This window comes from Heterodontus francisci, chromosome 31 (genome assembly GCF_036365525.1).
Source record: "Heterodontus francisci isolate sHetFra1 chromosome 31, sHetFra1.hap1, whole genome shotgun sequence".
Taxonomy (NCBI): Eukaryota; Metazoa; Chordata; class Chondrichthyes; order Heterodontiformes; family Heterodontidae; genus Heterodontus; species Heterodontus francisci.
The window spans coordinates 26,685,924-26,703,659 of record NC_090401.1 but is presented as its reverse complement, the minus strand read 5'-3'; the positions used below and the strand labels follow the sequence as shown (position 1 = coordinate 26,703,659).

Genomic DNA, 17,736 nt, shown 5'->3' with positions numbered 1-17,736 from the left:
CCATGAACTTATTGAATGGCGGAGCAGGCTTGAAGGGCCGAGTGGCCTACTCCTGCTCCTAATTCGTATGTTTGTATGTAAGGACTAGAAGACACAGATTGAGGGTTTTGGGCAAGAGATGCGGGGGAATATGAGGAAGAACTTTATAATGCAGAGAGTGGTAATGACTGGAATTCGCTTTCCACAAGGGTGGTAGGGGCGGAGACAATCAATGACTTCAAAAGGAAATTGGATGGCCACTTGAAGGGAATATATTTGCAGGGCTGCGGGGATCGAGTGGGGGAGTGGGACTGACTGGATAGCTCATGGACTCGATGGGCTGAATGGCCTCCTTCTGTACCGTAAATGACTCTATGACTCTCTGGTGCAATGCTATACATCATATAATAGTTTATTCATTCCAATTTCCCCACATAATGAATCCTGGACTTAATATTCCCTTAAAGGTGGCTGGAATTCACAGTTGGAAAGGATTTTTACTGATAATAGTTATATGTGAAAGTTTTCACCAGCACATTTATGAATAATCAACATAGAAACTGATCAGAAGGCACAATACTGGTATTCACCAAATTATTGAGTGATTGTCAGCTGAGTGCACAGAAACTCATGATTAGGTTGCAGAGGTAAGATGTCAAGTGATCAAGGCACAAAGCACCATTGAAAATGCAGGCTATGTCGGCATAAATCTCAACATTCACACTGGCATCAAAATGATTCAATAAAATTAAGATAGAGCATATCAAAATGATGCTTATAGCTCTGATTGAAGTAATTATGGACAACTTGTTGGATGCAAAATAGGATTATTCTCCACATGTCAATGAATATTTAAAATAGGAAGAAGTGACAGTGGTGGATTGGATCATCTACAAGAAGAGATAGTGATCTTAGCAAGATGTGGAAATTCACATCTTCTGTGGTAAATGAAGGTCATATAGATATTGAAAAGTGTTGATAGTGTGCACAAGAATGAATCGACACCTCAGAGATAGTAGCAACATACAGATCAAGCAGTTTGTACAAATTTAGATACAAACCACAATCCACATTTACTTACACTGAAACCATGGCAACAAATAGGAATAGATTTATTTACATCCAACTGACAAAAATGTTCGTCACAAACTTCTATTCTAACTTTGTTTAAGTAGGCACCCTGCATAGTACAGCAAGCAAGATTATGATGAATGCAATGAAATCTATATTTGCAAGACAAAGAATATTGGATGAAGTCTATTCAGGTCATGGTCCATAGTTCATTCGTGCAGAATTTGCTGCATTTGCCTATGACTTAGGAGTTCCAACTCTCACTTTGCATGATCGGATTGTTCAGTGGAAACATCAGTTCAGATGACAAAGTCTAGCCCAATAAAACAAAACACAGCAGTCAAGATCTGCACAAGTTTCTTCGATTAATCATTAAAGTGAGTTAAATCACTGACAAAACTACTCTTGAATCATCGGGTAAGATCAAATTTGCACATAAATGAAAACCTGCTTCACTCAGAGAGTTCAGTGAGGAAGAAGCTAGTGCAGAAATTTAAACAGAAAATACACTGTGACCACACGCATTCACCTCCACTTTCAACTGGTGATCAGGTCTGGCTGCAGAACCCCTGACACGACATGGCTTAAACAAGGGCTGGTAAATGAGCTCCCTGAAGACAGGCTGGGAGATGGGAGGCCTTTTAAAATGGCAGCGGAAGGCATCTGGAGAGGAGCCTGATATCTTCCCGCTGCCATGGGATATTCTGAACGGCCCGCCGATTGGAGGTGTGTGGCCATTTAAACAAATTAGTAGATCGATTAAGGGCTGCTTCCTGCCCCTGCTGGCATTTTACCAGCATTGGGACGCGCCCCTGCAGCGTGGGGAGACCACCAGGTTAACTGTGGCAGCCTTCCAGTGGGTTCCTGGGGCGGGGTGGGGGGGGGGGCTGCGTGGGGGTGTGGGGGCCTTCCTTAATGGCTGCTCCATGGTCCACGGGGGGTCCCCCAGCGGCAACGGCTGTCCCCACAGCTCCGCGCACCACTGGAAGGTTCACCCCTCCTACCGCTAGGGCCTGCCTGCCTGGCCCAGGCACATTAACTACAAAAAACTTACTTGGCTTTCAAGGGTACCTCAACATAGAGGTGCCCTCTTCTTTTTCCAGCAGCCTCAGCAGTGCCCACATCAATTGGTGGCGTTGCCGAGGCTGCCGAGTTGCCAGCCCTCTGATTGGGCCAGCAGCTCTGACAGGCAGGTCACCATCCTCAATTGAGGATGGCAGTCCCTGCAGCGGCCTCTTAATTGGCTGCCCTGGTAAAATGCCACGCAGGGTCCCGCCACCTATCCGCTTGGGCTTGCAGCCTGCTCTCAGTCCTGGCAGCGGAACGACCCTGGAGTTGAGAAAATTCCTGCCAAAGTGTCCTTCAATAAAAACAGCAGCTATGTTATACTCGGTGAAGATGAACAATGACTCTGTTTGTTGCCTGAGATATATGCACTCATCTAATTCTGGCTTCTTGAGCATCTCCAATTTTAACTGCTCCACCATTGATCGTCATGCCTTCAGCTGCTTAGGCCCTAAGCTCTGGAATTCCCTCTTGAAACCTCTCCATATCTCTACCTGTCTTTCCCTCTTTTAGACACTCCTTAAAATCTACCTCCTTGAGCAAGCATTTGGCCATCTGCACTAGTATTGCCTTATAGAATCATAGAAAATTTATGGCACTTAGCTCATTGTGCCTGCACCAGCTGACAAAAAAAACCACCCAGCCTAATCCCATTTTCCAGCATTTGGTCCGTAGCCCTGCAGGTTATGGCACTTCAGGTGCACATCCAGGTACCTTTTAAATGAGATGAGGTTTTCTGCCTCCAGCACCCTTTCATGAAGTGAGTTCCAGACCCCTACCACCCTCTGGGTGAAAATATTTTTTCCTCCTCTCCCCTCTAATCCTACTACCAATCACTTCAAATCTATGCCCTCTAGTCATTGACCTCTTTGCTAATGTCAATAGGCCCTTTACATCCACTCTATTCAGGCCCCTCAATTTTGTACATCTCAATCAAATCTCCCCTGAGCCTTCTCTGTTCCAAGGAGAACAATCCCAGTCTTCCAATCTTTTCTCATAGCTGCAATTTTCCAGTCCTGGCAACATCCTTGTAAATCTCCTCTGTACCCTCTCTAGTGCAATTACATCTTTTCTGTATAGCGGTGACCAGAACTGCACACAGTATTCAAGTTGTGGCGTAACTAATGTTTTATACAGCTCCAGCATAACCTCCCTGCTCTTATACTCATGCCGCTGCTAATAAAGGAAAGGATTCCATATGCCTTCTTAACCAGCTTACTGTCCTGTCCTGCTGCCTTCAAGGATCTGTGGACATATACCCCAAGGCCCCTCACTTCCTCTACACCTCTCAGTATTCTCCCATTAATCATGTATTCCCTTGCCTTGTTTGACCTCCCCAAATGCATCACCTCATAATTCTCTGCGTTGAATTCCATTTGTCACTTTTCTGCCCGCCTGACTAGTCCATTGATATGGAGTAATAGAGTTTTAGAGCACAGAAACAGGCCCTTCGGCCCAACATGCCTGTGCCGACCATCAAGCACCCGTCCAAAACTAATCCCACTTGCCCGCACTTGACCCGTAGCCTTGTATGTTATGACGTTTCAAGTGCTCATCTAAATACTTCTTAAATGTCGTGAGTGTTCCTGCCTCTACCACCCCTTCAGGCAGTGTGTTCCAGATTCCAACCACCCTCTGGGTGAAAACATTTTTCCTCAACTCCCCTCTAAATCTCCTGCTTCTTACCTTAGATCTATGCCCCCTAGTTATTGACGTCTCCACTAAGGGAAAAAGTTTCTTCCTAACTATCGTATCAACGCCCCTCATAATTTTGTATACCTCAATCAGGTCCCCCCTCAGCCTTCTCCGCTCCAAGGAAAACAACCCCAGCCTATCCAGTCTCTCCTCCTAACTGAAATGCTCCAGCCCAGGCAACATCCTGGTGAATCCCCTCTGCACCCTCTCCATTGCAGTCACATCCCTGCTATAGTGTGGTGACCAGAACTGTACACAGTACTCCAACTGCAGCCTAACCAGCCTTTTATATAGCTCCATCATAACCTCCCTGCTCTTATATTCCATGCCTCAGCTAATAAAGGCAAGTATCCCGTATGCCTTCCTAATCACCTGCGCTGCTGCCTTCAGTGATATATGGACAAACACTCCAAGGTCCCTCTGAGTCTTTGTATTCCCTAGGGTCCTACCATCCATTGTATATTCTCTTGCCTTGTTAGTCCTCCCAAAGTGCATCACCTCACACTTCTCAGGATTAAACTCCATTTGCCACAGCTCCGCCCATCTTGCCAGCCCATCTGTATCGTCCTGTAATGTAAAGCCTTCCTTCTCACTACTTATATCTTCATGCAGTCTACAGCTGTCTGCCTCACTATCAACCATGTGGCCAATTTTTGTGTCATCAGCAAATGTTTTAATGATTTCCCCTACATTTACATGTAAATTGTTAATATATACTATAAAGAGGTGATTTATTACAGAGCCCTGCAGAACGCCACTGGAAAACACCCGTCAACAATTACCCTTTGCTTCCTGCAACTGAGCCAATTTTGTATCTAGCTTGCTACATTCCGCTGGATCCTATGGGCTTTTTTTTGTAACCAGTCTGCCATGTGGGACCTTGTCAAAAGCCTTACTAAAATCCATGTACTCCAAATCAACTACATGACCCTCATCAATCCTCCTAGTTACTTCCTCAAAAAATTCAATCAAGTTAGTCAGACACGACCTTCCCTTAACAAAACCACGTTGACCATCCTTGATTAATCTGTGCCTTTCTTAGTGACAGTTTATCCTGTGTCTCAGAATTGATTCCAATAATTTGCCCAATACCGAGGTTAGACTGACTGGCCTGTAATTATTTGGTCTTTCCCTCGCTCGCTTTTTAAACAAAGGTACAACGTTAATCCTCTGGCACCACACCTGTACCCAGTGAGGACTGGAAAATGATGGTCAAACCTTCCGCTATTTCCTCCCTGGCTTCTTTTGATAGCTTGGGCCACATTTCATCTGGCCTTGGTGATTTCTCAACTTGCAAGGATGCTAATCCTATTAATACTTCCTCTCTCCCTATGTTTATCACATCCAATACTTCACACTCCTTCAGCTTAACTATAATGTTTACATTGTCCCAGTCTTTTGTGAAGACATACACAAGGTATTTATCATGAACCATACCCATGTCTTCTGCCTCCACACATAGGTTACCTTTTTGGTCTTTTATGGGCCCTACTCTTTCCTTAGTTATCCTCTTACTCTTAAATGATTGATAAACATCTTTGGGTTCACCTTGATTTTGCTTGCCAATATTCTTTCATGCCCTCACTTCTGCCCTACTTTCCTTTTGATTTCACCCTTCCACTTTCTATACTCCTCTCTGCTTTCTGTAATATTGAGTTCTCGGTGTCTGTCATAAGCTTTCCTTTTCTGTCTTATTTCACCCTGTAAGCTCCTTGACATCCTTGGGGCTCTAGATTTGGCTGTCCCAGCCTTTTTCTTCATGGGAACATGTTTACTCTCAACCCCCTGAATCTCGCCTTAGAATGCTTCCCATTGCTCTGACACTGATTTACCTTCCAGTAGTTGTTTCCAGTCCACTTTCGTTTAATCACTCCTCAGCTTAGTAAAATTGGCCTTACCCCAATTTAGAACTTTAACTCCTGATATATCTCTGCCCCTTTCCATAATTATGTTAAAAGTAACTGAATAATAATCATTACAACCTAAATGCTCTCCCACTGCCATTCCTTCCCAGCCTCATTACCTAAAACCAAGTCCAGAAACCGTGTCCTCTCTTGTTGGACATGCTACATACTGGCCAAAAAGTTCTCCTGCATGCACCTTAAGAATTTTCTTCTCTCTATTCCTTTCACACTAAAACTATCCCAATTAATATTGGGGTAGTTAAAATCTCATACGATTACTGTCCTATCGTTTTTGCACTTCTCAGAGATTTGCCTGTGTATTTGCTCTTCTATCTCACTCTGACTGTTTGGAAGTCTATAGTACACTCCCAGCAGTGTGACTGCCCCGTTTTTGTTCCTACACTCAATCCATATGGCCTCAATTGATTATGCTTCTAACATATCATCCCTTCTCACAGCTGTAATTGCTTCTCTCCCCAAAATTGCCACCCCCCCTCCCTTTTTATTCCCCTTTCTATCTCATCTGAAAATCCTGAAGTCAGGAACATTGAGCTGCCATTCCTGTCCCTCTTTAAGTCATGTTTCCATAATAGCTATGATATCATACTGCCACATATCTATCTGTGCCCTCAGCTCCTCTGCTTTGCTCTACCCTAACCCTAACCCTTGAGCACTGCCAAACTCTTTTTTATTTTTTATCCTTTGTTTCCTCTGCCTTCCAGACTCACTCACTAACTTTCTGCCTTCCATTTCCATTGCTGATTTTGCCCCATCTGAGTCTACTCTCAGGATCCCATCCCACTGCCAAACTAGTTGTCACCCTCCCCAACAGCACTAGCAAACCTCCTGGCAAGGATATTGGTCCCGGCCCTATTGAGGTGCAAACCATTCAGCTTGCACAGGCCCCACCTCCCCCATAACTGGTCCCAATGCCCCAGGAATCTAAAGCCCTCCCTCCTGCACCATCTCTCCAGCCACACATTCATCAGCTCTAACTTCCTATTTCTATGCTCACCAGCATGTGGTACTGGAAGTAATCCGGAAATTACTACCACTGAGTTCCTGCTTTTCATGACTTACCTAGCTCCCTAAAATCTGCTTTCTGGACCTCATACCTCTCTTTCACCTATGTCGTTGGTACCAATGTGAACCATGACCTTTGGCTGCTCACCATCCCCCTTAAGAACGTCCTGCAGCCGCTCTGTGACACCCTTGATCCTGGCACCAGGGAGGCAACATATCATCCTGGAGTCACGTCCATGGTTGCAGAAATGCCTGTCGGATCCCCTATCGAATCACCTACCACTATTTTTCTCACACTCTTCTTCCTTCCCACCCATGCAGCTGAGCCACTTGTGATGCCCCGAACTTGGCTCTTGCTGCCCATCTCTGAGGAACCATTGCCCAAACCAGTGTCCAAAGTGGAAAACCAGTTCGTGGACAAGATAGGCTCAGAGGACTCCTGCACTACCTGCCTGGTCCTCCTAGACTTTCTGGTAATCACCCATTTGCTCTCTGCCTGCACACTCCTAACCTGCGGTGTGACCATCTCCCTAAAAGTGCTATCAATGTAGTTCTCAGCCTTGCAGATGCACCACCGTGACTCCAGCCGCCGCTCAAGTTCTGAAACCTGGAGCTCAAGTTTCAAGCTGGTGACATTTCCTGCAGACATGTTCGTCAAGGCCACTTGAAGTGTCCACGACTTCCCACATACCACAGGATGCACATTCCACTTGGCTGAGCTGCCCTGCCAAAACCTAACCTTACTTTTAAAATAGTTGCTAGTAGAATATAGAATTACAGACCCTCATTCACCAATCAGCTCCTTCTCCTGTTCTCCTGTAGGTAATTAAGTGTTATTTAAAAATTTTATGCAGCTATTTACACACAGTCCCTTACAGTGGATACTCACTAACCAATCAGCTTATGAGTTAAGTTGCACTCTCCTAGCTTGGAGGCAAAGGAAAAAAGCTCACCAACTACTGGAGGCTGAAAAAGGTAGAAGAAAAGAGCACCTCCTTCTCCCCTTCCCTCAATTCCCTCACTTACCAAACTCCCAGCTTCATACTTTGTGCCCAAGCCTCACTCTGTGACATGTTGCACTCCAGACCCCCATATTTATACTATAATACATGTCACAGACCTGAAACATTAAATCTGTTTCTCTCTCCATAAATGCTGCCAGATCTGCTGAGTATTTTGTAACAACCGATTGTTCCAGTCAAAGCCCCCAATCAAAATATGCGATTCTGATTGTGGTAGGAGAAGTGCACTGTTAATTCAATTCTGACCCTCCACAGATCACCTAACATATCATTTTAAACTTTCCAAATTAAAGAAAGACCCAGCCAAATTGTACTAGCTATTAACCCCTGAATGAGGCTAACTAAACCATGTGTCTTTAAATTAATAAATTAAATGTTTAATTAAAAAGCAATATTCTTAAACACTATGAAGATATAAACAACATTTAAAATAGAGAAAAAAAGAATCTTTGCAAATTTACAGTCCAATGTTGCATGAAGTCCTCACAGCCATTTGATGGGGAAAAAAGATTCTTCCACAGTAGAACAGTCAGTCGTCTAATTCCAGCAGTAAGTGATGCTTTCCTTCCCTCAGCGATGGATTTCAATAATGAACAACTTGCAAACACTTTCAATAATATCAATCTGACTTTAGAATTTTTGAGGGATAAAAGGTTGTCACAGTCTAACTTCCTTTCCTTCAGTTTAAATTACCAGAGATCTCAGTTTTGGCTTGACTTTTTTTAGAACTGTGAGAGATAATAATAATTAAACAGACAAAATTCTCTTCCTTCTGTTTAAATGGCAGAGAGCTCTTCTTTCAGCTGTTGGTCTGTGTTCTCTGTTAGAACAGACTGTCTTCAACTAAAAAGCCAGTTCAAAATTGAATTGTAACATTGTATATCCAGTCCTGGGTCCCTAAATGGCTGCTGCCGGGTAACCAGGATGCATTCTTTGAAGCTGGTTGGTTCCCTCTCCATATGGTTGTATCCAATGGCAACAAAAATGCATTTTATCTAACTCCTGAACTTGCTCATTCTTAAAGCAGTACGGCTCCTTTTCCAGCCTTAAAGACACATCACATATTCTCCCGAGAAAAAAAAACTACAGGACCATGATAATTTCCAGCACTTTCTGTTTTTATTTCAGATTTCTAGCACCCACAGCTTTTATCCCTGTATTTATATTACTTGAAAATCAGAGATGTGTCAATTTTACTGCAGCTACAGAAATCATAGAAACATAGTACTGAAACAGGCCCTTTGAGTCTGTGCTGACCAACATCCACCCATTTATACTAATCCTACATTAATGCCATATTCCCTACCACATCCCCACCGTTCTCCTACCACCTACCTACACTTGGGGCAATTTACAATGGTCAATTTACCTATCCACCTGCAAGTCTTTGGCTGTGGGAGGAAACCGGTACACCTGGCGGCAACCCGCACGGTCACAGGGAGAACTTGCAAACTCCGCACAGGCAGTACCCAGAACCGAACCCAGGTCGTTGGAACTGTGAGGCTGTGGTGCTAACCACTGCGCCACTGTGCCGCCCAGTTTAAATAAGCTGTTTAATTAACAAACTGATGTGGCTCAGTGTCAAATTTTCCTTTATAACACTCCTGCTGACTGCCTTAGGATGTTTTATTATATTCAAGGCATTCTATAAATACAAATACAAGTTGTGCTGAAATACATAACGAGTCAGTCATCAACCGAGGAACAAAATGAAGGAACATTTGAAACAAATGAGAAAATATCATTACAACATAACAAATAGACACCAAGTTCAGCACTGTTGGTTAGGCTTAACTAATTTAAATTTGCTCTGAGAACAAGTGATTTGGTGGGGATGGTGAGGGAAAGGTGCCGATATTAAAATATGGTATCATCTGGTTTTGAGAGCCGTTACTGCACCTGAATTAAACATGTGAGGGATAATTCTCAGTGGGAGCTCTGCAGTGGATATGTGCAGGCAAGTTCTTTGTGTTTTTTTGATATGCATTGGTGTTGGTGAGGTTCTGCACTGCTACCTTAACCAACCTTTTGTGTGGAACTTGCAGTTACTTAAACTGATTTAATTTGACAATGGACATGAAGTCATCCACATCAATTCCACTGTAAGATCTATTCTCGTGTGGCAAGATGGTTTGCCTGTTATGCAGAAAAAACTATAGGTGGATGTCCAACTATCCTCACCTTCATCCCGTTGTGTACTAAAATGCTAGAACTTCTTCATTGGAACTGTGCTCATATCAGAGGAATCCAATGCATAAAGGTTGCAGCCAGTGAATAGGGCTGGATACCTTCTAATCTCAAGGGTGCCTCGATCTAAAAACTCTGAAATGGGAGGCTTAATTATTATGTCAGGAGAAATACCCCAAAATTTTACAGTCAGTCGTGAACCAACAGTGCCAGCTGTTCAGTACACTTACAAATGGCCACAGACTTTCTATGCATTTTTGCACAGAAATTTGCAGTGATAAAAAATCCAAAAAGAGCCCTCTGCAGGGATTTGGACCCTGTCTTAACCAATCAGATTGAAGAGTCCTTACTGAAACACACAGGGCTAAATCTTCACTCACAAAAACGGGTGGGTAGGGTTTGTGACGGAGTTTAAAATATATGGAACAGGAACTAAACCTGCCTGCTTCCAGTCTTAACAGAGGTAGAAGTTCACAGGAAGTGGGTTGATCATTTAAATATTATAGTGAGGCTATGTGTCTTTACTTTGATAGTCATTTTAGAGTCATTCTAGATTTAACCACAGTATCCCAGACCTCAGGAAACTCAACAGCTTAATGGAGGTGAGAAGAGCTGAATCTATGAGGCAAGTGCCTTTAAGCACTGCTGGTGGGGCTGGAGAAACAAGAGTGTTTCCTTCAGGTCCAACAAGCTACCTAGTAAACTCCATCCCACTACAGCTCCCACGATGTCTGCTCCCCCAACTATCACAGAGAGCCTCTGTCCTCCTGAGCCCTCACACCCTGACCACCTTGGGACTTTTCCTACCCCAACCTCCCAAGTGATTGGGATCCTCTGCACCAACAAGGGACCACACCCCAAAAGTGGGACCCCTGAACCACATTGGTTGCACCCATGCCCATGCGATCGAGACCCCTGGACAAAAATGTGAACTATTCCCTACGATTCAGAACCCCTACCTCCTTGAAAACAACCATGCTATGACCGCCACCCCCCATTTCTGTAATCTGGAACCACCCCCCGTGAGCTCTCTCGCTCTCCGAGGCTTTGACCCTGAGAAGCAGGATTCCCTCCTGAAAGGCGTCCAGTCTATCGGTCAAGCTGCCTCTGGGCAGGAATTATGCAGGGCCTCAGAGGACCCCCCTCCAGGTTAAAATCCAGGCTGCAGAGTCTGAACCAGGATGTGAAAGTGAGAACAGTTTAGAGATACAGCACTGAAACAGGCCCTTCGGCCCACCGAGTCTGTGCCGACCATCAACCACCCATTTATATTAATCCTACACTAATTCCACATTCCTACCACATCCCCACCTGTCTCTATCACCTACCTATACTAGGGGCAATTTAGAATGGCCAATTTACCTATCAACCAGCAAGTCTTTGGCATGTGGGAGGAAACCGGAGCACGAGGAGGAAACCGACGCAGACACAGAGAGAACTTGCAAACTCCACACAGGCAGTACCCGGAACTGAACCTGGGTCACTGGAGCTGTGAGGCTGCGGTGCTAACCACTGCGTCACTGTGCCAATGTCATTCACAAAAAACAAAATAGAGGGAAAGAAAGATGGGATGAAAACAGAAAGATAAAAGAGACAAAAAGAGAAAATAAAAAAAATTCTTAATTTTTTAAATTATCAGCAAGAACTAAAGTCTGAAGGACTGAATCTCCACACTTGTAAGAGTTAATTTTCAGTGCCAGAGAGGTTGTCAACAATGTTATCAAGCAGCAGTTACTCACTGATCCGAAGTTGGGTTCTGCCAGGACCATTTGGCACTGTAGTGTTGTAGTGTTTTGAAATTGCAATTGCATTGTGCATTGTGTACTCGAGAGGCTACTGTGGAACACACATGCTAGAAAAGAGAATGTTAAACTAAGACAGAATAGAAAGAGAAACCTTTATGTTCAGCTGCTGCAGTCTTTGTCTCTGTGTCTTTGCATCATATCCTATACCAAACTCAACTAAACCTCACGCAAGTCCTGAGGACATCACAAGCTCCAGACCTCATTACAGCTTTGATCCGAAAGTGGACAAAGAGCTAAATTCCAGAGGTCAGGTGAGAGTCCTTTGACATCAAGACAGCTTTTGACCAATCACCAAGGAGCCCTAGTAAAATTAAAATCAATGGAAATCGGAGGTGGGAGAATCTCTCCATCAGCTGGAGTCACACATAGTACAAAGGAAGATGGTCATGGTTGTTGGAGACCAAATATCTCAGGCCCAAGCCACTAGTCCAGTAGTTCTTCAGACAGCGTTCTAGGCCCAACCGTCTTCCGCTGCATCATCAATGAACTAATCTCCACCAAAAGATCAGACATGGGGATGTTTTCCGTTCATTGTACTTTATGCAATTCAATTCGTAATTCCTTAGCTAATGAAGCAGTCCATGCCTGCATGCAACAAGACATGGACAACATTTAAGCTTGGGCTGATAAGTAGCGAGTGACATTCATGCCACACAAGTGCCAGGCAATGACCATCTCTAACAAGAGAGAGCCCAAACATCTTCCCTCACCATCAGTGGCATTACCATCATTGAATCCACCCACCATCAACATTCTGGGGGTCACCATTGAATGAAAACCTCAATAGACCAGCCAGAGTGGGTCAGATGCTGGGAATTCTCTGGCGACTGACTCACCTCCTAACTCCCCAAAGACTTTTGACTATCTACAAGACACAAGTCAGGAGTGTGATGGAATCCTTTCCACTTGCTTGGATAAGTGGAGCTCCAATAACACTAAAGGAGATCAACAACATCTAGAACAACCAACCCGCTTGATTGGCACCCATCCACTACCTTAAATATTCATTTCCTCCATCACCGGCACACAATAGCTGCAGTGTGTACCACCTACAATATGCTCTGCAGAAACATGCCAAAGCTTCTTCGCCAGCATCTCAGAAACCCACAACCTTCACCACCTAAAAGGATAAGCACAGGCAGTACATGGGAACACCACCATCCTGAGCTGAAATATACTGCCATCCCTTCATCATTGAGGGGAGGGGAGGCGGTGGCGTAGTGAGGGGAGGTGGTTACCTAGTGGCATTGTCATGAGTAACCCAGAGATCCAGGGTATTGCTCTGGTCACATGGGTTCGAATCCCACCACAGCAGAAGGTGAAATTTGAATTCAATTAATAAATATGGAATTAAAAAGCGAGTCTAATGATGGCCATGAAGCCATTGTCGATTGTTGTAAAAACCCATCTGGTTCACTAATGTCCTTTAGGGAAGGAAATCTGCTGTCCTTACCTGGTCTGGCCTACATGTGACTCCAGACCCACAGCAATGTGGTTAACTCTTACATGCTCTCTGAAATGGCCTAACAAGCCACTCAATTGTATCCAACCGCTACAAAGTCAATAAAAAAGAATGAAACCAGACGGACCACCCGGCATCGACCCAGGCACTGAAAACGACAATGGCAAACCCAGCCCTTTCAACTCTGCAAAGTCCTCCTTACTAACATCTGGGGGCTTGTGCCAAAGTTGTCCCACAGACTAGTCAAGCAGCAGCCTGACATAGTCATACTCACGGAATCATACCTTACAGACAATGTCCCAGACACTGCTATCACTATCCCTGGGTATGTCCTTTCCCACCGGCAGGACAGACCCAGAAAAGGTGGCGGCACAGTGGGATACAGTCGGGAGGGAGTTGCCCTGAGAGTCCTCAACATCGACTCCGGACCCCATGAAGTCTCATGGCATCAGGTCAAACATGGACAAGGAAACCTCCTGCTGACTATCACCTACCGCCCTCTCTCAGCTGATGAGACAGTACTCCTCCATGTTGAACAGCACTTGGAGGAAGCACTGAGGGTGGCAAGGGCACAGAATGTACTCTGGGTGGGGGACTTCAATGTTCATCACCAAGAGTGGCTCGGTAGCACCACTACTGACCGAGCTGGCCGTGTCCTAAAAGACATATCTGCTAGACTGGGTATGCGGCAGGTGGTGAGGGAATCAACAAGAGTGAAAAAAATACTTGACCTCTTTCTCACCAATCTGCCTGCCGCAGATGCATCTGTCCATGACAGTATTGGTAGGAGTGACCACCGTACAGTCCTTGTGGAGATGAAGTCCCACCTTCACATTGAGGATACCCTCCATCGTGTTGTGTGGCACTACCACCGTGCTAAATGGGGTAGATTTCGAACAGTTCTAGCAATGCAAAACTGGGCATCCATGAGGTGCTGTGGGCCATCAGCAGCAGCAGAATTGTACTCCATTACAATCTGTAACCTCATGGCCTGGCATATCCCCCACTCTACCATTACCATCAAGCCAGGAGACCAACCCTGGTTCAATGAAGAGTGCAAGACGGCAAGCCAGGAACAGCACCAGGCATGCCTCAAAATGAGGTGCCAACCTGGTGAAGCTACAACACAGGACTATCTGCAGGCCAAACTGCATAAGCAGCATGCGATAGATAGAGCTAAGTGATCCCATAACCAACGGATCAGATCTAAGCTCTGCAGTCCTGTCACATCCAGCTGTGAATGGTGATGGACAATTAAACAACTAGCAGGAGGAGGTGGCTGCACAAATATCTCCATCCTCAATGATGGAGGAGCCCAGCACATCAGTACGAAAGATAAGGCTGAAGCATTTGCAACAATCTTCAGCCAGAAATGCCAATTTGATGATCCATCTCGGCCTCCTCCTGCAGTCCCCAGCAGCACAGATACCGGACTTCAGCCAATTCAATTCATTCTCCGTGATATCAAGAAAAGACTGAAGGCACTGGATACTGCAAAGGCTATGGGCCCTGACAATATTCCGGCAATAGTACTAAAGACCTGTGCTCCAGAACTTGCCGCGCCCCTAGCCAAGCTGTTGTGCAGCCACCTCCTCCTGCTAGTTGTTTAATTGTCCATCACCATTCACGGCTGGATGTGGCAGGACTGCAGAGCTTAGATCTGATCTGTTGGTTATGAGATCACTCAGCTCTATCTATTGCATGCTGCGTATGCAGTTTGGCCTGCAGATAGTCCTGTGTTGTAGCTTCACCAGGTTGGCACCTCATTTTGAGGTATGCCTGGTGCTGTTCCTGGCTTGCCGTCTTGCACTCTTCATCAGCTGAGGGATAGCTACAACACTGGCATCTACCTTGCAATGTGGAAAATTGCCCAGGTATGTCCTGTACACAAAAAGCAGGACAAATCCAACCCGGCCAAATACCACCCCATCAGCTCAATCATCAGTAGAGTGATGGAAGGTGTCATCAACAATGCCATCAAGTGGCACTTGCTTAGCAATAACCTGCTCAGTGACGCACAGTTTGGATTCCGCCAGGGCCACTCAGCTCCTGACCTCATTACAGCCTTGGTTCAAACATGGACAAAAGAGCTGAACTCAAGACGTGAGGTGAGAGTGACTGCCCTTGACATCAAGGCAGCATTTGACCGAGTATGGTATCAAGGAGCCCTAGCAAAACTGAAGTCAATAGGAATCAGAGAGAAAACTCTCCGCTGGCTGGAGTCATACCTAGCGCAAAGGAAGATGGTTGTGTTTGTTGGAGGTCAATCATCTGAGCTCCAGGACAACACTGTAGGAGTTCCTCAGGGTAGTCTCCTAGGCCCAAGCAGCGATAGCTGCTTCATCAATGACCTTCCTTCAATCATAAGGTCAGCAGTGGGGATGTTCTCTGATGATTGCACAATGTTCAGCACCATTCGCGACTCCTCAAATACTGAAGCAGACTGTGTAGAAATGCAGCAAGACCTGGACAATATCCAGGCTTGGGCTGAAAAGTGGCAAGTAACATTCGTGCCGCACAAGTGCCAGGCAATGACCATCTCCAACAAGAGAGAATCTAACCATCTCCCCTTGATATTAAATGGCATTACCATTGCTGAATCCCCCACTTTCAACATCCTAGGGGCTAACATTGACCAGAAACTGTACTGCAGTAGCCATAGAAATACCGTGGCTACAAATGCAGGTCAGAGGCTAAGAATCCAGTGGCGAGTAACTCACCTCCTGACTCCCCAAAGCCTGTCCATCATCTACAAGGCACAAGTCAGGAGTGTGATGGAATACTCACCACTTGCCTGGACGGGTGCAGCTCCAACAACACTCAAGAAGCTCGACACCATTCAGGACAAAGCAGCCTGCTTGATTGGCACCCCACCCACTCACTCACATTCACTCCTTCCACCACCAACGCACAGTGGTAGCAGTGTGTACCATCTACAAGATGCACTGCAGCAACTCAACAAGGCTCGTAGACAGCACCTTCCAAACCTGCGACCTCTACCAACTAGAAGGACAAGGGCAGCAAATGCATTGGAACACCACCACCTGCAAGTTCCCCTCCAAGTCACACAGCATCCTGACTTGGAACTATATTGCTGTTCCTTCACTGTCGCTGGGTCAAAATCCTGGAACTCCCTTCCTAATAGCACTGTGGGTGTACCTACCCAACATGGACAGCAGAAGTTCAAGAAGGCAGCTCACCACCACCTTCTCAAGGGCAATTAGGGATGGGCAATAAATGCTGGTCTAGCCAGCGATGCCTACATCCCATGAATGAATTAAAAAAAAAATCATTGCTGAGTCAAAATCCTTAACTCCCTACCTGACAGCGCTAAGGCAGTACCTTCACATACAAACTGCAATGGTTTAAATGGATCACCATTACATTCTCAAGGACAATTAGGAATGGGCAATAAATGCTGGCCTTCTAGTGACACCCACATTCCATGACTGAATAAAAAAAACAGGAAAACAATCACTTACACTTAAACGAACAAGTTCCAACTTTTTCTGGCACATTTAATGGGTATCTAATAGTAAATATCCCAAGTTGAAGCCCTTTCATTTATTTGAATGCTGAGTCTCTCAGCAGGATACCGTCACAGCAAAGTTTCTGGAGGAGCAGGGCAGCTCGGACAGCAACTTCCTGATTCCCACATTTAACTGTGCATGTACTGGAGCTGGAAGATTTTTCTGCAATAACCGTGAGCGCTGATTGTCTGACTGTTATTTTTTATCATAAAATCTGTGCCAAAGACATTTCAGGATTTTGGCAGAAGGAGTTGAGGATAGCAACTGACATGAACCACCCTTCTAGATGTATGTATTGGAAATTGCAACTTGTGTAATAGGACATATGTGTTTATTACATAGTAATTATCCCACAGAAACAGGCTATTAAGTGCATAATTTCTCTGCTATTGCAAATCATCCATTGGAAAACAATGTGAATTCGATATTGCAATCTGTATATATTGCCAACTGTGCAACAGCCCCGACAAACAAATTTCTCTGCAGCACCTGTGGAAGAGCCTGTCACTCCAGAATTGGCCTTTATAGCCACTCCAGGCGCTGCTTCACAAACCACTGACCACCTCCAGGCGCGTATCCATTGTCTCTCGAGATAAGGAGGCCCAAAAGAAAAGAATATAGTGGGTCTCGAAGCAAATGTTTCTGGGTTGCCATCGGATGTAGTTGGAATCCTATTTAGATTTCAGCGCACAATATTGTACGAAGTAGTGTTATCGTTAGGTTTGGGCTACCTTATGAAAGGTGCAGATGACCATGTCATTTGGCATCCGACTCACTGTAGGAAATCATATACAACTGTTGAAAGGGACATAGTGCTTAAAAAGCCTGAACCAGAATACATACATCTACTCAGCTACATTTCCACAGCACCCAATATATTCCAGTTAGCACCGCATGCAGGCGGATAGCTAAAGTTCATCATCAGGATAAACTGTTTCCAATTCAAAAATGGTCACCTGTCTGCATGGCTATAAGCAAAGCATAAGGTACAAT

At 45.0% G+C, this 17,736-nt stretch overlaps 2 long non-coding RNA genes across 2 annotated transcripts in view; one reads left to right on the top strand and one right to left on the bottom strand.

Annotated features, from left to right (window-relative positions):
* Positions 1–316: 316 nt before the first annotated feature.
* On the bottom strand, positions 317–16,856 carry LOC137347101 (uncharacterized). The gene is made up of 3 exons (XR_010968864.1): positions 16,696–16,856; positions 11,686–11,798; positions 317–1,363 (listed from the first exon to the last, which is right to left on the bottom strand). It is a non-coding gene; the product is annotated as an uncharacterized lncRNA (long non-coding RNA).
* LOC137347104 (uncharacterized) overlaps positions 16,710–17,736 on the top strand; it is a 141,724-nt gene continuing 140,697 nt past the window's right edge. Inside the window, exon 1 of the long non-coding RNA XR_010968868.1 lies at positions 16,710–16,916. This is a non-coding gene — a long non-coding RNA (uncharacterized lncRNA). The remainder of the gene's footprint in view (positions 16,917–17,736) is intronic.